Consider the following 21,275-nt stretch of genomic DNA (forward strand, 5'->3'; position numbering starts at 1 on the left):
CTTCTCAGTGGCCTGCTTTCTTTAAACCGCGAGGCTGATGGTGAGAATTACTTGGGGTAGAGCCCCTCCCCCCCAGAATGGAGTAATGCTCATATGACATCAGCAGAAATTTCAGAACAGCAACAGGATTTGAATAGGCAAAGTAAGATCAGCCATCCAACAGAAAACAGCCTGTGTTTCAGTGCCGCCTTTCAGATGGCTTCTTCCTCGTCTTTGGAGTGCTCTGCCTGGAGTGTCCAAGGTTCATTTATGGACACTTTACTGATCTCGAAAGTAGCGAGCTGTGACAAGAGATTATCTGCCCTGAAAATAACTTGCCAGAAGAATTAATCGAATTTGACAGCTGGAGATACATTAAGAAATAAAGGCAATCTGAATCCTTTTTAAAGTTATTTGAATTATTCTGGTTTATTTTCAATTTTTCTGTGCTTCTTCGATTTTTCTGTGCTTATCTTCCTTGAGTTCCTTGTGCTACTTTTTGGCTTTCACAATTCTTTTCTTTTTAAGCTTACCAACTCTTTCCTTTCTTGCATACGTACAGTAGGCCGGTCTTTTTTGTTTTTCTTATGTACGTCCTCTCCTCTTTCTCTTTTGCACCTCACAGGACTGAAAAAGATCGACGGACAGATTGGTTCCAGCCCCATCTTAACCGCTGAAGAAAGACTTTTTTTATCCACAGCGTCCTGAAACAAGGGTGATTTTAGCCATTTAAACCTGGTGTACAATGCAAAGCCCTTTTCAGGCTCCTGGCCGCACACCTCCTCTAACTCGGAGTATTCCTCCACTCTCACACGTGTGCGAGCTGGCTAATGTACTCCTTGTTTGAAGGGAGATGAGCTGGGCTATTGAAGCGTTGCCGCTGGTGCCCTCCAGGGACTACTATGCAAACAATAGAGCAGCCCCTAACACACTACAGCAGCCTGTGTTCCAATTCCCTGATGTCCTGTCCCCCATTTCAATTTCATTTCCACAACAAAGCAGGGCAAAAGATTCTCACGCAGCTTGGAGCCTGTGATGCAATGGGTGATATTTGGAAGTGCCCCCTTCTCCCAACCCCCTCCCTCTTTTTCTTCCCTCCCACTTCTCCGGCTCTCCCCCTCCCCACTTGCCTCCTTCCTTGTTTTTCTTGTGACTGGTCCCTCTCTGTCCCCGGGCTGCCCGCCCCCAGGTTTCTGTGACGGTTTCGGGAACAGATGTTCGGATTCAGCCGTGCGGCCTGCATTCCCATGTCTCAGCCCCGGGATTAGGAGAATGCGATCAATAATCGGGAGGACATTTTTTTGTGTTGTTTTGTTTTTTGGCTGCTATTCAACCCTGGGCACTATCTACCCCCCCTCCCTTCCACTCTCCCACCCTTTTTTCCCCCCCTTTATTCTCCCTGCATCTCCGTAATGAGGTGCACCGAGGATCGATCCAAACTGGGCAGAAGAAATACTGAGGGCACACTTGCATCTGCTGCTGTCGAGCTGGACAGACCCGCGCTGCTCGAGCTTTCAAGTTTAAATGCTGGTTGGACAGGAGAATAAATGAATCGGGATGAATCCAAACCTGGAGTCCCAGCACAGATGTATCCTGCCCTGTTTTTTTTTCCTTTTCCAAGTTTCTCCCCCCAGAGAAGGCTTCACAGCCGAAACGCTTCTTCGTTCTACTTTTCAGTGTGTGGCTCGAACTGGCTCACACGGTCCCCCCCCCTCCACATTTGTGCAAGCTGCTTCTCAGCAGGAGAAAGAGAAACTCATAAATGAGCACGATGGAGAAAGGGGGCTCTTTCCGTTAAACCCCGAATTACATGTAAAGCAGGCACATGGGCAACGCAAAAGCAGAATTTAAACTTTTCCCTCTGCTTCAGTAGTGCCTTTGCAGATTATTAAATGGCTCTAAAAACACATACAGTAGGCGATATGTTTTTTCCTCCTGTCCAACTCCCTGTATAAGTTGGGTGGAGTGTGACCCTATTGGTTTTCTTTGGTTCTCAAGGGTTTCTGTTCACTTCTTCTGTCTTTCTGTTTACAAATTCAGGACAGTATCTTCTGAAAATGGCATCGAATGCATAACTCTTATCATTTTCATCCAAGTGGCAGAACTTTGACCCGTGAAAACTGTTGCTTTCTTGATTTTGTAACAAGGCAGGAAGAGGAAAGAAATGTTTTTCATTAAAAAATGATTCTGTTGCTGTTTCCCGTATCTTTGCTGTGACTTGCTAATTATCATAACAATGAAGTGAAATAGCTGCACATGTATAGCAGAGGGTTCCAGCCCAGCTCTGGCAAATCTGCATGCCCCTCTGGGAGTTCCCTGTTAATTACTTGAGCAATTTACTGTCTAAACTGTGTCTGGTTGAGTTGACAGTTGGCAAGAATTATGAAGGTGATTTTAAATATACTTAATATGAATACAAAGGTCTTGTGTCCAAACAAATGTGCATGTAAAACAGCACATCAATGTCAATATATCAATTTTCCAGTGCCTTTTTTGGTTTTGTGGCTGTTATTACTGTTGCCTCACAAGTCCTGGGTCTTTGGTTTACTTCTTGACATGGCACCTTCTGAGTGGAGCTTGCATGCTCTCATCTATTTGCCCTGGTTTTCCTGCCTAGTACCATATGCTTTCAAGATGCTTCCAAGTTGCCCTGACCCTTACCAGGAAGACGTGGTTTTCTGATAATGGACATCCTTTTTGTGTCAATCGAAGGGCTCTGAAGGTTTGGCTGAAGACCAAACTAGGACTAGGACTGCCAGTGGGCACAACAGAAATGGGGACAGGTCAGAAGTGCGTGTCTGCCGGTTTGTGGCCTTTCCGAGTGGCACAGAGGTTGTCGCCAACAAAGATGAGAAATGAAAAAACAGCCACTGCAGATCGGTGTTCTTACATTCAGGAGAAAGTGACTGTTGGACCCCTAAAAAAATAAATAACCTATTTCAGCTTGCAAGCCCTGTCTGTGTTTGGTTGCTGGTCACCCAGCTGTATTTGGATGTACCACTGTGTCAGGTGAGGCTCACTGCAGGTAGCGCAGCATCCAGGTCTTTTTAAGGCCCTGACCACTAATGGCATGTAGCCCTTCAGGCGGCCGGGAGGCAGCTTCCCTGCTGGACCAGTTGATTTAGGAAATGATCTGACTTGAAGAGACAGTCCTCAGTCCTGATTTAGTTTTTCTGCTGATGCTCAAATCATTCCTCCATTGATCTCTGACTTTCCTGGAGCTAACAAGCTGATTGGAATGAGCGCTAATCCCCACTAAAACTCCTTTAACTCATTAGGGCCTGCTCTGCCCTCTCATTAGAAGGCATAAGCCAAATTGTTTTTGGCAGTGGCCGCCCTCCACTGTGGTGCCCCTTCTCGGCATCAAATCGTTAATGATAATTAAACCACAATGGAGGTAAATCTTGCACACACCACTGATCAAAATAAACTCTGCTTCACCTTTGCGCCACAACCTGGTTTTCATACAGCTGAACGGTGCTTTCTAGCCACTCCCTGTATCATTCTGCAGCAGTGCTGATCTGTATGTGTATTGCAGAGGTTTGTGTAATTAAAAAAGAGAAATGCACTTTAAAATTTTGCATGCGTGCAACAAATATGTAGGTCGATACTGTACGTGCAGCAGTATCTGATCAACAGTGTGCAAAATCCTGCTTTGCCTGTAGGGGGATTGTGATATAAGCTCTACTGATTTTATTTAAACCGTATATACAGGAACACGTTGTGATTAAGGATTCCAGTCATTCCAGATTTTCACTGACACATATAGATATAATAGATATCTAGAGTATTCTTTCTACTGCGTATTTGCATAATATTCTGTGAGCTCACCGCGTTCCCACCCATCTGCTTGTCTGTCCGTCCTAATCGAATCTGTTTTAGGTTTCCGAGGTTTAACATGCCTTGACTTTGCCTTTCAATATACAAAAGTAAACATTCTTATAAAATTCCTATTAAACATTTTATATTTGCCAAGCTCCAGTGTACCAAAGAGTAACAAAGTTATGTTTTAACCAAAGGAAAACTTCACAAATGTCAGATCGCACTGTGATCTTTTATATATATATACTGATTTCTTTTACTGTGATTTCTTATATACCGTCAAAAGTCACCGTTGTGAACCTTCATAATGATGGATGAGCACTGCACTGTGCACTGAAGAAGGCAAGACTAAGCAAGTTGCACTGCAGGTGAGAGGCAGGCCTGCACTGATGGTGGAGAGTGTGGGATGATAAATTCTGTGTTTCGATTGTTTTGCTTTAGTAATTAAAAATTCAATGTCATATTGAAAGACAGAAAAATAACACCTAGGTAGCTAGTAGATAGTCAACACTCCCATCAGTATTTCCCCAAATGGTTTGTATCTTTTATCGAGGTACGTTTCTGGCTGATATCTGGATTCGGTTGTGTGCTTCCTCCCAGTCTGCCCTCACTAACCTGAGAGCAACGAGTTGCCCCCGACTTGGTTCAACGTTGAGGCCCGGGGCCTAGAAACATGAGCAAAAGCTGCGTGCCTGCACTACGGTTAAAGAACTGTTCAAGATCCCGTTCTGATTGCTTCATCAAAACTGCATCAGAAGAGCTGGAAGATGAGATCAGCCCTGGCAACTTTGGTTCAAAGTTTGGGTTGCCTCCAAACTGACTCATGGCTTTGAAACAATTCTGTCTGAAGCATGCTGTTATGAAGCCTTGCCGCAGGGATTTGGCGTAGTTCCTGCAGCTTTCCTATGGCCTGGCAGTGATTTTAAGTTTACCTCGTTACCCATAGACGTAAGGTACATCTCAGCTGCAAAGTGGCAATGGCCTTGCTGTGAATAGACAAGCAACATCTCCCAGCCAGCTGAATGGGTTGGGGTGCCAACCCTGTTGCTACACTTGCTAATCACAATGCCTTTCCTCCGTTCTTTGTTCTAGAAGAATATCTTTTTCTCTTTACAGAACTAGCCCGGCTGGATCTTTCATGACGGAGAAAAAGACTTTTTAAATGAGCCATTATGGAAATGCTGCTAATGGATTGCGTTAACGGATTGGAAATAAACAGAATCGGGATTTACGGCATTAATTAGGGTGTTGTTTGCTTAATTCCCCTATTCTCGCGGTAAAAGAGAAAGGGACTCCTGTTTGCTGAGCGGCGAAGGGGTGGTGTTGGAGGTGGAGGGTAGGTCAGGCAGAGAACCGTAGGGACGCATTGTTTATTTCCAGTAGTGAGGGAGGCAGCCGGTGGGAAAGTGAATCGCTCGCCAATCCCTTTCACTCGCTCCATCTGTCCCCCCGGATCTCTGGCTCTCTCCCGGCCCGCCAGCGCGCCAGTGTGAGCAGCCAGTCTTTTCATGGGCTTCAGCTGGCCTGCGAGCTCCAATGGCAGGGCACAAAGGCCCCAGCCCCAGGGCTGCACATACATCATGCCTCCAGTGCTGAGACGCTCGCTGTCAACAGCACTAATTGCATTTGGTAAAAAAAAAGAAGTTAATAGCTACTTAGTTGCTTTTCTGTTTTTGCATTGCTCATTTCAGTGTGCTCATTCATTCTCGTAATCAACATCAGCAATGCCAGCTTCGGGGACAAGGACAGACCAACAGAAATAACTCGCAGTTTTGTTGTTTTTTTTTTTCCAGGAGGTTTTACGAAAAACAGAACGAGCTTGTTGCTTATTGCTTTTTAAGGCAGAACCCGTCGGGTGTGATGTGAAACACGCAGTAACACAGGAGAACATAAGCGAGGGCGCAGAATGAACTGAGGATGCTGCTCTGAAAAAATACGGGACTTTGGGAGCGGAAAAGCTCTGTTTTTTCGGCCAAGAAAAGGCTAATTTCTTTTTATTTTGGGTTTTTTAGGTTTGCCGTGCGTGGAAACGTTATTCTAAGACGTTGAAGGAGGGGGGAGTTAGGGCTGGATGTCACAGATAAATGTGAAAGGTGGATGGAAAGTTTGTTGACAAAGTCAGCTTTCAGTGTTCCTGGTTCTACCGGGCACTTGCCAGCTAGATCCTCCTCTTCCTCATCTGTTCCTCAAGTCCAAGACACAGGAATAAAAGTGGGGAGGCATTGAAGAAGAGGGGGTCAGGGGGTGGTACTGGGCACCGAGACAAAACCCTCCAGCCGAAAGGAAGTGACTAGGGGGGAGTGTTCAAAAATCCAGAGCTGGCTGCGGGAGATTTATTATCGAGCCGATCAGAGCAATCAAACTACTTTTCTTCGCATACTCAACTCACCCACCTTGCAGCTATTAAATACTAAGCAGCAGGGAAAACTCATAATTAATTACAACGTGACAATGTGTAATGTGTGCGGAAAGCAATTATCAGTGTTATATTCACAAGAGCAAGGGGAACCACTATGAGTGGGTTTTGGCTTTGCAGAATTCTGTACACATTGAGTCTTAGAAAACTCTTTCAAACTTTAAGCCTGCCTTTAATGTAGCACTCACACTTTTGACAGAGTAATTTTCCGTGTAACTAAATGGACGTGTTTGGGAGAATTATTTCAAAGTGGAATACAGCAATCGCTGTAGTTTCTTTTACGACCAATGGATAGTGTTTTTTGTTTAGAACTGGAAAGCTGTCTTAAGCAGCCCCTGCCTTTAACGGGGCGTATTGCAGCTCCAAGCAGAGCCCATATAAAAAAGGTCAGGGTTTAAAAGGGGGTGGGACACATTGAAAAACATTTACCTTTGTTCAATGATCCACATGATCTTGCTTGCTGCATGCCTGTCATTGTCATGCAGCTGGGCAGGTCCTGCTCCTTGCTTTCTTACTCTTCACTCAGCTGGGGTCTACCTGCCGTGGGTTAGCCTTGAGCTTCTTTGGGATATGCCTAAAAACAACCGCTGCTAAACCGACTGCTAAACGAACCAGGAATTAACAGCGCCACCCAACTGCAAAAGCTGGTCAACGTTCCTGCTTCTTTCCTGAAGTTGGGGACACCGTTTTTCACCCCTCAGCTAAATTCGAATCCTGCTCGACGGAAATGTCATGTTTTTTATGATGGAACCCCCTCTACCTCCCTGCATCTATCCTCACGGAAAACGTTTCCCTCCCCGTTGCACATGAGGAGTCGGTACAAAAAGATAAATAAAAACAGCTTAAAGCTGATGACTTGGCAAAAGCAGATCTAATCTCTCCTTTGTGCTGAAGGAGGCAGGGGTCCCTCTGAAAGGATGAATTCCCCTTGAAATGAGGGGAAGCAAGGAAAAGGGGGTAATGAACTGTAAGAGAACCCCCCCCCCCCCTCCACAGCAGCACCACCCCACCTCCATCTCCTCCTTTACCCCTGTCCCGACTCCCACTAGTTTTCCCTTCCCAGCCCGGCAGAAGACGTGACAGATGTTGGTCAGTGTGGAAGGGTCTTAAGCTCGTAAAACGGTTGACAGGACTCAAAGGCGGGGGGATCAAAGGGAGTGGAGTGAGCACCCCCGCCCTCCCCACCCACCCCCGTGAACATTCCCAGGCAGGGCTCTGTGCAAAATGTCTTTGCAGTCGATATCAGGATATGGACGTTTGGTCAGTCATGCCTGGGGGAAACTAATTTGGCCCTCAGTGGAGGCTGTGTCACTGTCGCCCCTGATTAGGCATTGAATGGGACCAAATGGACGTAATTACCTTTCATTTCGGCTCTCAGAGCGCCGGCCGCCCTCGTGCACTTGTGGCTCGCATAGGCTTCTGCTTGACTACAGCGATGGTTCTCCGGAGACAAAAAGGTAACCAGACCTGGAACCTTCTCCGAACGTTGCCTTTTTTCTGGGCCCGAAGGCATAAACACTCGCAAAACACCCATAAAAATGTACTGTAACTCTACGCGATGGTAAGAAAAATTCCCAAAGCGGAGTCATTCTGAGAGCAAGTGTCAGTAACTGTCGAGATTTCGCAACCTCTTCTTTGGAGAAGAGTCTTAATGAATCAGCACTTACTGCAAATCTCATCTAATAATAGAACCGCAGAAAGTAGCTGATGATGCAGAAGTTGTTAGTTAGACTGTTTATATTCTCTATACGGTCCCTAAAGTCCATTTCCTCATCCTGCACATCTTTCGCCTGCTGCCTAACATTACCAGAGAGCAGTTTGTATGCTGGTTTCTTTTACAGAACGTGTAGTTTTTGACAGACTGATAGGAGTGTGCTGTGTAGCAGCAGTGAAACAGTACAGGACTAGTCAGGGAGTAGGGGTGCTTGGGTAAATCACATATTGCACTCTGAAGTACAGAAGGTGTTGATCTACAACCCTGTTGAACAAAAAACTCTCTGTGCTTCACAAAAGTACCAAAAAAAACACCCCACTGGTGGAAACTAGAAAGCTAATTTTATAAAAACACTCTTCCACGGCCTAATTGTTTCGGTTTCAAATTGATGGTAAACATACAGTGAAAGAAACGACATGCAACTCTCATGAAAATTTAGGTGATGAATTATTCACTGTGAAAAACAAATGGAAGGTGCCGTGCATCTGGGGTACAGGTGGGAGGCTTTATCTCTTGGTACTCAGTGTGCTGTGGTTTGGAATGACTTCTGCCAACTCTTCCTCTGAAAAAACTGACGAGGGCTGTTTTAGAATGCATTTGGATAAAACTGTGCTGCCAGATCTGGACAGGTCTGGACATGATTGCTGTGCAGTCCTGCATACAATGACTTTATGATAGCTCGGCAGTGTGGTCTGATGTTGTCTGTGGTTTGAAGAGACAGGGGAATACAAACAATAAAAACAAGAGACAGGGGAAGTCCACAGACCTTGAAATAGACCACGATCAGCTCTGATAAAGGGGCCTGAGGTTAAATGCCTTCTGGGGATTTATCTTCCCCTTTGTCGTCCATGCTTGCTCTATGGAATATTTTATCAATCAGAATGCAAATCCATGTCTCCAGCGTGCTCAACCAACGTGTATGCAAGTTAGCTTGCGTGTATGCAAACTATCCGCAGGAAGTGATGCAAAACCAACCAGTTTCCATATCCTGGGTCAGAGTTCATCTGCAAAACTGAGTAACATGGCCGCAAAAGAACATAAATATAGTCGTGCCAAAGAGCCTTGCCTAGAAACTGGGACATCTGCCAGGGAAAACATTACGCATTGTCAAAAGTCTCTTTGATACCAGTTGGGTAATCCTATGCTTAAAAATGGTGTGTCAAAATGGCTTTTTATCTTCTTTTAAATATGGGCCATCAAGATGAGCAATACTTTTTTTTCCCCGTGTTAGCCACTTTGTTCTGTAAAACTACGGGGCAAGACACGATTTGCAATTATTAGGGAAAATACATCTGTAGACGATTTCTGTACTCATTTATCCAGGGGGTGGTGGGGTACAATCAATAGCAAATAAAAAAAGACAATAAAAAGAGGCATGGCTTTGGCAGAGGAGCCCTTTTACTATAGGTTTCTTTTGTGCTTGGAAAAACCAGAGCAGAGAAGACAGATTTGAAAATCTGACTATTTGTGGAGTGAGGAAGTGAGAAACGACAGCGAATGCAAACAATGGGTTATAAGAAGGGGTACAATCACGACTGAAGTGCTTCTTTGCACAAAGAGTGGCTAAGCTCCACAACAAATTGCCCAGCTGTGCTTTTGAAACAGATCCCCCTTGGATTCTTCAAGAAATAGGTGGTCTTGGTCCTTGGATCAGGTTGCTGCTGAGCAACCAAACAAAAGTCCATGTTTCATTTCTGGTGCTTTTAAGTGCAGGGGGTATGGACCAGGAGGTTCAAACATATGGGTAACACTGGCAGTCAGAGTGGCAGTGACCCCTAGTTTAGAAACCCTGCACTGGCATTCTGCACTTTCAAGAGCCGAGTAATCTCATCTCAATAGCTAGAAGCATATTTTCACAAAGTGCAGAGACGTTGCACAACATCAGGGTTTTTCTGCTGCAGGAAAGCATCTTTCATCTTTCGCGGTGAGTGGATCCTCACATTTTCCATGCAGACAATTCATTCCTGTAGTCAAATAAGTGAGGTCTGGTCTTGATACAAATCTCATTCGGGTGCCGGGCGTTTGGCAGTAGATCAAAATGAGGGAATTCCCACCGGGCTTCAGTTTTTACCTGTGCTAGATGTAGTGAGTGCCCAAAACACACAACCCTTTAAGTTGAGTGAGTGAGAATTACAGCGAGTAGTTTTGCTACAGTATGAATACATGGTCAAAAACACATTCATTGGCAACAGGAATCTCCGTGAGAATGATTCATTGTCAGATCATATGGTGGGCAGTGGGCTCAGAGAGACTGGATGTATTGGCAGTAAGCATGCGACAAATATGCATTTAATTATTAAAGACTGTGACTGAAGCAGAAAGGCATGCTGACATATTGGGTTAAAACCAATATGGAGTAAAAGCTGGAGGCATCCTCAGTGTTACTGACAATAACATTTTTCCCTGGAGCCCAAAGGAAACGAGACATGGATTTATTGAATACCAGTTTGAGTTTTCGCAGGCAAATAACCTAAATCTGCTCTCGGGGCTATTGAAATACTTCTTCTTCTTCTGCGCTACCAATATTGTCCTGTAATCTGTCTCGTAGGGTTCCTTAAACTTTAATAATACTCACAGAAAGCAATTATCTAAGTATGGGACGTGTTCATTCACCCATTTGGGGAATGGTCTAGGGGAAGCTCAAGAAGTGATTGACTTGGAAGAGGCTGTGTATTGATTCCCCTATGTCATGTCTTAGTTGTCCAGTCATTCCACTTTGTTTAGTTAATAAGGAGCAACAAAAGCAACCTCAGATCCTGGGTATTTGTGAGCGATTGCATTCTGCTCTCTTTTCTAGCTTCTCTCTTCTTTCCAGGGATCGTGACAAGTGTTTGTCCAATTTTTTAAGTGTTAAACACCCCAGTCAGTCATTCTAACAACCTCTAAAGAAATACCATCTGCATTAGTGGAAAATCTGGTGATAAAAACGGGAGCTCTGCTGTTTTACCGCCTGCTTTAGTGAGCCTGGAACTGTTGCAGACACTGGCTATAGGGAAATGCTGAAGAAGGGAGTTCCACAACGCTGTGTTTTTTCCATCTCGGACCAAATCTGCATTATGTTAATCAACAGGTTTCTTTCTTGATGTTTAAGAGGCTCCTTTCCCAGCTTTAAAAGTCCCATCTTTGCTACCAGCTGCAGAATCCAAACGGCTCTGCAATGAATTCATCAACACTGCAAGTGGTCCAACCACTTGTGGCTGTTTTTCAGCTTTAAAGGAAAACTGATTTGAGGCCAGCTAGACAGCCAGACAATTTGAAAGACTGAAAAGGTGAAGCGAAATGTTAATGTTGGAGCTCGTTCTCAAACGACAGTGGCTACGAGCGGTTTGAAAGGAAACCACGAGGAAACGGTACACCTACTGCTCTTGCTCTTTTCTTTTCTTTCTCTCCACTTTTCTGAAAGATCCTGGCAGCTTCCCAGTGAAGAGCTGCCCAGGTAGGTTTCTGCCATCCCATGTTACGCCAACTTTAATAATAATAATTCCTCACACTTATATAGCACTTTTCTAGAAACTCTACTCAAAGCACTTTACAGGTAATGGGGATCCCCTCCACCACCACCAGTGTGCAGCCCCACCTGGATGATATGATGGCAGCCAGCGTGTGCCACAAACCAGCTCTCAGTGGGGAGGAGAGCAGAGTGATGAAGCCAGTTCAGAGAGGGGGATTATTAGGAGGCCATGACCGGTAAAGGCCAGGGGGAAATTTGGCCAGAACACCGGGGTAACACCCCTACTGTTTTTTGAGAAACGTCCTGGGATTTTTAATGCCCACAGAGAGTTAAGACCTCAGATTTATGTCTCAGTTTAGTATTCCTGTCACTATACTGGGGCATTAGGAGCCACGCACACCACAGAGTGAGCGCCCCCTACTGGCCTCACTAACACCTCTTCTAGCAACAGCCTCAGCTTTCCCAGGAGTCTCCCATGCAGGTACTGGCCAGGCTCACACCTGCTGAGCTCCAGTGGGCTGTGAGCTGGGAGCTGCAGGGTGATACTGTCTTTTACAACTAACCTACAGATTCTGCCTTCACTGCCCACCAGCGGAACATCCCGAACAGGCAGGTCGAGTTCTCTGGCGAATGTCAAAAGATATCCAATAAACCTGGGATGTGTGTTGGGGACAGTAAAATAAGGAAGCTAACTTTATCTCCCCCATTTCTGCTCACGGCATCCACTCACCAATCTTCTAACTGCTTTTTCCAATACAGGGTCACGTGGGAGCATTCAGGAAATAATTACGACGCACTGTAGGAATGACTTGACCCACACACACTTTATGGCAATAAAGAAGCCAGCCATCTTTATGAAGGCTTTGACCCTCGGAGGTCAAAGGTAAAATATTACAGGAAATGCTCTTAAGAGCCTTCAGTCTTCATTACAGCAGGTTTTGTACAGCAAAAATCAAATCATTCTGTACAACATTCTCCCACCGTGGCTGGTGTTGATTCTGTACTGTCATGCAGCTGTGCTGAAAATAGTGTGTTTGTCATCATTAACCCTTTGATTGCCAGAGTTAGGCTTCCGCCTTGACGTTATTTGTGTTTTATGTTGTGTAGAGATGTTTTCCTAGGCTGGGAAGGAAATCAGGTGAATGAAATCACTGATCTCGCCTTGGAGACCGAAGAAGCCTGAAATATTAAAAATTAAGGATATTATGCACAGGTGGATTTCAGCAGTGGGTGGTTAAATCCTTAGACCTGGTGGAGGCTTAAGAGACTCCATTGTTTGCAGACTTTATAGTTGCTCTTGACAACCTGTGTTGCTATTTAAAATTCTACAACACTTAATTCAAGGATTATCTACATCAGTGGATTGAGAAGCAAGCATTAGAACATGCTGAACCACAATATCCACTGTGTCATCCACACCTCGCATGTTAAACCCCCCTGGTAATTATTTCTGGACCTGCCCCTGCCTTCATTACACTCTGGTCACTTCAATTCCTCTTTTTTGTCTTTTTTAATTATGAGAGATTTTGAGTTCTTAGAAGAGGGTTTCTAGACGACGTTGAGCCCCTCCGGATCAAAATGCTAAGCTGGAGGTGTGTAGCTATGGCAATAGATGTTCAGCCTTGGGCCCGCTGTCATGCACCAAGACAGGCAACGGAATAGAATTGCAAATGTATCACCTCCATCTTGTTCTTGGAATTTCACAGCAGTTCTTCAGGGCTGCTCGTTGCAGTAGGGCTCTGTGTCCCAGCGTTTGGGGGCATTTTTCACATCCTGTTGTCTTCCGTTTGGCAGGTTCAGTGAAGTCAGTGATGTGTTGATCACAATGTCGGATTGTTCCCCTGAGAAAAGGTGCAGATCATCTCTGCTGGGTTAGTATGCTGGTCTCGAGTGTGAAGGCCTTACATGGTTCAGTGTAAATGAAAGCATCCGGCATGTGTGTAAATGTATCTTCCCTGTAGGCTGCACATTTCACAATATGTAGAATATTTAGACCCCCTCAGCTTGTGTAGTACACTAATCTAGGCTTTGGTTGACTTTTTTTAACATTTGCAAAAGAATTAAAAAGAGTTCTTATTTTGTATTGTTTCTTTCTTTAAATAGAACTGTCAGTAAATAAAATACAGCGAATGACTGGTATTTGTAAACACCTGATTTTGTTACATGATACATTTGCAAAGACTAAAAACCATGTTTCCCTGTGAAATCATAATGACTCAAGATGAGTGCAAGCTCTTTTGCCTTTCTAGATCGTTTGGTTACTAGTAGCTAATTTAAGGTCTCACCTAGCTGGGTTTGGAAAGACGTCAGGACGTGAGCTCTGACGATGTCACAAGGTTGCTTGTTCCACACTCCCACAACCCTTTGCGTACAAAAGTGCCTGCTGTTCTCAGTTTTAACAGCACTTCCTCGTACTTTCCAGTTGTGTGCCCTGGTTCGTGTTTCACTGTTTATTTTAAAGAAATTCGCAGGCGAGGGTCTTCTGCAATTTTCTGCGTGTTTGAGACGCAGAAAGATTTAGTTCTACCAGCTACTCGGAACAGCGTGTTCTTTAAAGCCAAGGATTAGATGATCCTAGTGTTATATGGTTGTAACAATATTTAGTTGTGAACATGGTGCCAACCTGCTGGAAGAGTATTATATAACTACTCCTAAAGCACTAGTGCACGGTCTCAGTGTCTTTATTTCATGGTGAGAATCATCGTTGCTCGTTTTTTTGCATCATTGCCAGTGCTTTTTTTCTCTTGATAAATTCCAGGTGAAGGAGCGGACTGATGGTGATTCAATTCAATTCATGTGCGATGGATCACACATGACCTGGCTCCAGCCTGGTGTGGTAAATCCAAAAGCTCATTCCCAGACGAATCTTTCACTTTCTTGTTGGTTTTAATTTGTGGAGTTCTGAGGATTTGCTGACTCAGGAAATGGCAAGTAAGAGATTTCCCCCATCAGATGCCGGTCTGGAGCTGATCCCTCTGTAGCCGAGCAGCAGAGCTCTTTGCACCAGTGACATGGTTGTGTCTTTTCTGCCTTGTTGTCAGTCTGGACTTTTCAGGAGAAAGAAGAATTGGCTTTCAAGCATTCCACAAGTACCTAAGAAATTACTAGGGGAATCCCTGCTGCAGAGTTCACAATGGGAAAATTGTCATGGCTTTATAATTACCGGCATCACAGTAGTGTATTTGTTTCTAGTCATTTGTTTATCACATTCTGGGAAAAAAAGAAACTCGGTCTCTTCTTCTATTAGTTGCTGATCTCTAAAGTGCACAACAGGTGAAAGCTCTGCAGACGGGATGCATTCCAGTGCCATCTGCTGCTGTGAAGCCCTCAGCACTGGAGCACTGGAGCACTGAATGACTCAGGGGTGAAATACTGATGTCAGATGTGCTGCGTCTCTGCTATCAGGTGTAAAGCCCTGCTCTTCTCAAAGACTGCCTCCTAGGACCGCGCAAATGGACCAATGTTCTGATACAGCCAGTGAAAAAATATTGTCATTAATAAAATGTATTTCTTAAAAGTCGCAGCCTTTCCGTTTAACATTAATATCCAAACATTCCCCTCGTCACTTCGGCCGCTTATGCTATGACTGCAAACAGCAGGACACCAGACTGAAACGTACGTTTGGATCTCTCGGAGTCGAAGAACCTAAAGGAGCCTATCAGGTGATCTTATCAGGTTTTTTAAAATTAGCTAAGGGTGTCTGCTTCGGCGGTATGGCTGGGCACCTTCATTCAGATCCGCTTTCACTTAAGATTTATTGTCCGATGTATGCAATTCTATCTGCTATGCATCGGAGGTGGTGTTCCAATTGTCCAAATTTGTCTTTACAAAATAAGAGCTTGCATCCGCGAAAATCACAGTACACCCGTTCGGTTCTTCTTTTTGTATCGGTTCAACACGAGCACTTCCCTCAAATACTGTTGCGTTGGGCGGATCGGTCACATTGGTGTTGCACTGGAGAGCTGCCGGGTCTCTGTAAAGCCACTGGCGCCATCTAGTGGATAGAGTGGGCGGTTGCAATAATTTTAATCAAATATTTTTTTTTCTGTAGCTGCAAACGTAATCAACTACACTAAACTCCTTGTTTAATTGACTAATAAGAGGAAAACGTGTGTCCATTAATACCGAAGTACTATTAAATGACCAATTATGTTTTTTTAGCTCAAAAGTATTATATGAGAAATAAATATATATCTATATATACTATTTATACATATGCTTTTGGATCTTTTGAAATATTTTTAACAACTGCAGTCAACACAGACAAATCAAACTTGTTCCTATTTTTTGCAGACAAAACTATTCCTGCATTTCTATCACCAATTTACAAGCTTTTTATTTCATATGTCCTTAATGTATTGTATAAAACTTGCTTATGCCTACAAAATCACATTGACCTGTTCCTCCAGGGCACCATCTATATTTCTGAATTTTAAACAGGTGTACTTTTTATTTTTACCTTGTTTCCTCATTGGTGCATTTCTCTGTTATTGCGAATTCTAGTGCTAAGGAGGCTGACCTGCAGCTCACAGCTGGCAGCCGACTGAAACTCAGCAGGTGTGAGCCTTGCCAGCACCTGGATGGGAGGGGAGCTCCTGGGAAAGCTGAGGTTCCTCTGGAAGAGTTTAGTGGGACCACCCAGTGGTCTGTGTGGTCCATTATAGTAATGGGGACACTATACTGTGAAAAGGTGCCATCCTACAGATTAGATGTAAAATGAGAACCTGACTCTCCTTGGCCATTGAAAATCACAGGGCATTCCTTGAAAAGTTTAGGGGTGTTACCCTGGTGTCCTGGCCAAATTTCTCCCTGGCCTTCACCAATCACAGCCTCCTAATAATCCCCATCTCTGAACTGGCTTCATCCCTCTGCTCTCCTCCCCACTGAGAGCTGGTGTGTGGGGAGTGTACTGGTGCCCTTTGGCTGCTGTTGCCTAGTCCAGGTGATGCAACACACTGATAGTGGTGGAGGAAGTCCTCATAACCCGCAAAGTGCTTTGAGTGAATTATTAATATTATTATTTACCTATCCTCATACACTGTGAAGGGTTAAAAATTCTTTCTCTGCTCAGCAAAACTGCCAGCTGCACCATTTCAGTATCTGCTGCTGATAAGACTAGGGGCCTGCAAACACAAAGAATGCTTGTTTTAAGAAATCCAAAGAATTATATTGCGTAGAAGGCCAATTATAACTACCTGCTTGAAGAAAACACTGATATAGCTTAGTTACGTAGACGTCTTCGGATTTACGCAGAAGTTTGCTTAACCAATAGAAATTAATTAAGACTGAAGGAATTTCTTTTTTGAGACTTAAGCTCTTTGTATTCCTTATCAGGCAAGTGTATAAAAGGTCAGCTGTAACTTTTCTAGTTGGAACCATCTTCCTAATCGCAAGGAGGGTGCTTCCCTTTGGCCAAATATACAATAAACTCCTCTTCTGCTCAGCAAAAAGGTCTCCAGTGGATTTTTACTCTACACTGTAGATAAAGCAACTCCAGCAAGTCCTGATCTCAAATGCGTGGCTGCTTAGTTTGCAGACAGTGCAAGTGTGAAGACCTAAAATACACCCGAGCGTGTCTGTCACCTTCTATTCCTGATCTTGACATCAAAGCAAAACAGGCTTGTAACAACTCGGCTATAGAAAAATATTTTATTCTATATAAATCCACATCTTATACCTATGAAAGCATAAAATTCAATCTGAGATTGTTATTGTTTTATAATTGAAAGAAAAAATACAGATACCAAATCAGAAATGGTCAAAGGTGTAATTCACATCCACATACTTACACAGTCAATGTCTTAAAAAAAATGTCACTGTCTTCTGTCCTTATTGTATCTGGTTGCCTGTCAGTATGTAGAAAATTATGTTTTTTGTTACATTTGCATCTGTGGCTTCTTGTAAAAGGGTCGGACTGACAATTCAAAGTGAGAACAAGCAACACAATTTAATGCTGCAGTCCGGTGCCCCTGTATGTACATTTCTGCTTGTTTCACAAAGTGCTTGGGTCCAATTGTTCATTTTTACAAAAAAAAGTCTTTGTTGGTTGGTTGTTAAACAGAGCTGTGGGACTTTTTTTTTTTCAACAGCCGCACTTCAGATGAAACTTCAGCCATGTTCCACATTTATAAGTCTGGGGTGGAGCTGCTCAAAACCGTTTGCCCCACAGAAACCTTTATTACTCCTTTCTTCTGTTTGTGTGATAGCGACCTTGACAAAAAACAATCAAACCATATAAAGTGCCCTAAATTCACTTCCAGAGCCTCTTCAGTGCATGTGCACTTGAATGAGATTCACAAGTAGATTTTAGATCCTTTTCTGGGCCAAGTTAGTTATCCTGATCCACAGCTCTTAGCTGTTATTGGCTTGGCATTCAGTTTGTAGCCTTTGCATAATGGCTTGACAACAGAAAGACTCCTGTCAGGCCACCGCAGACCAGCATCCAAACTATACCGTATTCCATCTGCAAGTCTTCCTCAGCGCGGACAGAGAGATGAGAAGGAGGTGTATTCCTGAAGGTGGGAAGATTTTCTTTATTTTTTGCTGCTTGTGTTTGGAATGCAGTGGAAAAGATTGGCAGTCACCAGAACATTGGTGATGTGTTGGGTTGCCACACCTGTACGGGTGGAGGAGTTGCATGAGAGCAGAAGGCAGGGGTGTGTGGGGTAAGACAGCCGCTGTCTCTAACCCAGAGGTCCGGAAGAAACTTTTATTCTCATCCTGCAATCTTCTTTATCCTTTCCAGGACTCTCACCTGGGGACAGACAAACATTTGTTCTTTAACTTGTTGGATGTCATCAGATTAAATAGGTCTCAAAAACACGAAGGCTGGAATTAATTCAAAACTTCGATCCACGTGCCAGTTACAACTTGCCCACCATAATACTAGATACCAGCATTTAATTAGGAGTCCTATTTCGTTAGATGTCTAACCAAAGAAAATCAACCCATTTGTTTCTAATTTGTGGTTGCTAGGCGGATCAATACCTGAACCTACTTTTGGCTGCTATTCACTCTGTTACAATTCTTTTGTTAAATCTACACAATTGCATGACAATTGAGATGCAGTTCTCTAGAGTTTAGTCCAGGCAATAGAATAATCAATGCTGGTGAAGTTTTAGCCAAACTCCTATTCCATTAGAGTTTAGAATAATATTTAGCTGGACACTGTTAACTGTAAATGGCAAGTGCTGTTACAGACCACTCAAGAACAGAGCCCCACTCTCCGAAGTATTATTTCTGTGATTTTTTTTCTAATACTTTATAGCGGGTAGTGTGCATGATCCCAATATTTTAGTAACACAAGTGCATTCCACCACACTCTATATTCACACCTACCGCTTCATCTTCACTTCTGTGAGCTCAGTCAACTTGGCTGAGTTGCATGAGGATCTGAAAGAAACAAACAGACAAAACACAAAGGCCTTCAGCCCTGATATCAAAGTGAGCACCAACCACACAATCGAATTCTGAATGCTAAAAATGCTTGGTCTGCATTACCTTTTCTAGGCAGCTTAAATACTAAACTCCAGATAGCAGTTTCAGTTTTCATATAAAGGCTGGGCTGATACAGTTTTCATTTTGATGCATCTTATTCATGATAAGACTGGGGTCTTGTACAGTTGGGAGGAGTTTAGTAACATAAGTGCCAGAGCAGGAACCTTGTCAATTAATGGGCCTGATGAAGAATTTTCCTGGTTTAACTTTTGACCTTTGTGTGCAGAAGTTCGTCAAGACATTGTTTTTCGATGTGAGAAAAATGGCCAGGCTGTGTCCTGTGTTGTCTGTGTCTGTAGCTGAAAAACCAACTTGTCTACCAATCCTCTTTTGCTTGACGATTGATTACTGTGCAGCCGTTGCTTGTAAAGGGTTTTTACTGCAAATCTAGTTAAAATATGCTCAGAATTCAGGATCTTGAATCCTGTCTGGTTTGGGGGAAAGAGATGATATCATGCTTGCCTAGGAGCCCTTATTGTGTCATAGTCACGTTTCGAGGTGATGTTCAAATATTTAGTGCTCACATTCAAGGTGCTGCTTGGCTTGGCTGTCCTGTATGGCGAAGTTACATGATTACTTCTCTGCATATGAGCCTCGCTCATCTGGGCCAGCACTGGGTTCTTTTAAATTTAGCAGCCTGAAACCCTTTTCAGACGCTCCTTTTGTGATTGGTTTATCTTCTGGATCTACATTGGCTTTCTTCAGTTTCATTGTGTGCATTTTGCTTTGTAAGTTTTGTAAAGCACTTTGAATTGATTGCTGTTAAAAGCACTATACGAAATTATAATAAGGAACTATAATGCTGCCACAATATATACAGTATCCTTGTCAACTTTTGCAGCGTGTTGCACTTAAAACTCTTTTTGTACCACTCTACCCTATATAACTTCCACATTATTTTAACAGTTCTGCAACTGTTATGAACTTAAGTCAGCTTCAACAATGACATACACTTAAGTAACTCTGTAATTAACTAATTCATAAAAGGGAAGATTAAGTTTCGGTGTGTGTGTCTGCCTTGGGATGGACTGGTGTCCCGTCTAGTGTGTACGTTGTCTTAGCCCATTGCTTGCTGGGATAGACTCAGGCTCCCAAACAACCATGTACTGGAAGAAGTGGTTAGAAAATGAATGGATGGAAGATAGAGGTTTGATCCTGCATTTGGATGATTTGCAATAATAAGTACTTAAACTAATCATAACATCACTCCTTTCTGACAATTATGCACTTACTGAATTTGATGCTGTATCTCAACTGATTGATTCAGCAGAATGCAGGAGTTTGAGAAAGCACTGATTTAATGTATTCTCTCACCTTGTTCTAGTCTTTTCTGTTTCCCCTTTCTTTCGCACTTGCGAATTTGCTTTTCAGATCTGCGACTTTCTCTCATGTGTCATAGTAATCTTTTGGAAAGGTTTTTTTTCCCCCCACTGTCACAAAGGATATGTCATGTGTGACACCCCTTGCTTTAAGAAACTCAGTGCTAAATGTAACGAGATCTGCACTGTCCACACCACCTAAGGCAGCAAAGTGAGTGCAGTACTGTAGCCAGGCAAGATGGGTAATGTATCCTGGTGGATACAGACGTTTTGACCAGCTGTGGCAGGAGCTAGGAACAATAAACAACACTTGCTCTAAGTGCAGTATTAATGAGACCATGCTGGCTGCTGTGTCACCAGTGCAGGACCTCTATTGCTGAATCTTTTGCATTGCATGCATGGTGCAGGACAGTTCCTGAACTGCAAAGGGCAGAGTGCAAAGGATGACCACTTAAGAGTGATTGTTCATGCCTCCCCCATTCCCCTGAATCGACCCTATCCTGCTATGTTTCATTTATTTCTCTTACTCAAGCTCTTTGAGCTGCTTTTAGCGGGAAAGGTGCTATATAATTAATAATTAATAATTAATAATAATTGCTTAGACTTCTATAGTGCTTTTCTGGACACTCCACTCAAAGCGCTTTACAGGTAATAGGGACCCCCCTCCACCACCACCAGTGTGCAGCCCCACCTGGATGATGAGACGGCAGCCAGGGTGCGCCAGTACTCTCCCCACACACCAGCTCTCAGTGGGGAGGAGAGCAGAGTGATGGGGCCAACTCAGAGATGGGGATTATTAGGAGGCCGTGACTGGTAAAGGTCAGGGGGAAACTTGGTCAGGATGCTGGGGTAACACTCTTACTCTTTTTGAAAAAGGCCCTGGGATTTTTAATGAGTGCAGTGAGGACCTTGATTTTACATCTAATCCAAAAGACAGCACCTTTTTACAGTACTGGAGCATCAGGACCTACATAGACTGCAGGGTGAGCACCCCCTGCTGGCCCCACTAACACCTCTTCCAGCAGCAACCTTAGTGTTTCCCAGGAGGCCTCCCATCCAGGTACTGCCCAAGCTCAC

At 43.7% G+C, this 21,275-nt stretch overlaps 1 protein-coding gene across 1 annotated transcript in view; it reads right to left on the bottom strand.

Moving 5' to 3' along the window:
• Window positions 1-17,019: 17,019 nt before the first annotated feature.
• The window catches only part of LOC148838712 (leucine-rich repeat and fibronectin type III domain-containing protein 1-like protein), an 84,829-nt gene continuing 80,573 nt past the window's right edge, over window positions 17,020-21,275 (bottom strand). The window contains exons 4-5 of the mRNA XM_088910330.1: window positions 18,721-18,774; window positions 17,020-18,136 (exon numbers count right to left, since the gene is read on the bottom strand). The gene's annotated coding sequence lies outside the window, so the exon portion shown is untranslated. The remainder of the gene's footprint in view (window positions 18,137-18,720; window positions 18,775-21,275) is intronic.

Source organism: Atractosteus spatula, chromosome 3 (genome assembly GCF_055471065.1).
Source record: "Atractosteus spatula isolate fAtrSpa1 chromosome 3, fAtrSpa1.hap1, whole genome shotgun sequence".
In the NCBI taxonomy this organism is placed as follows: Eukaryota; Metazoa; Chordata; class Actinopteri; order Semionotiformes; family Lepisosteidae; genus Atractosteus; species Atractosteus spatula.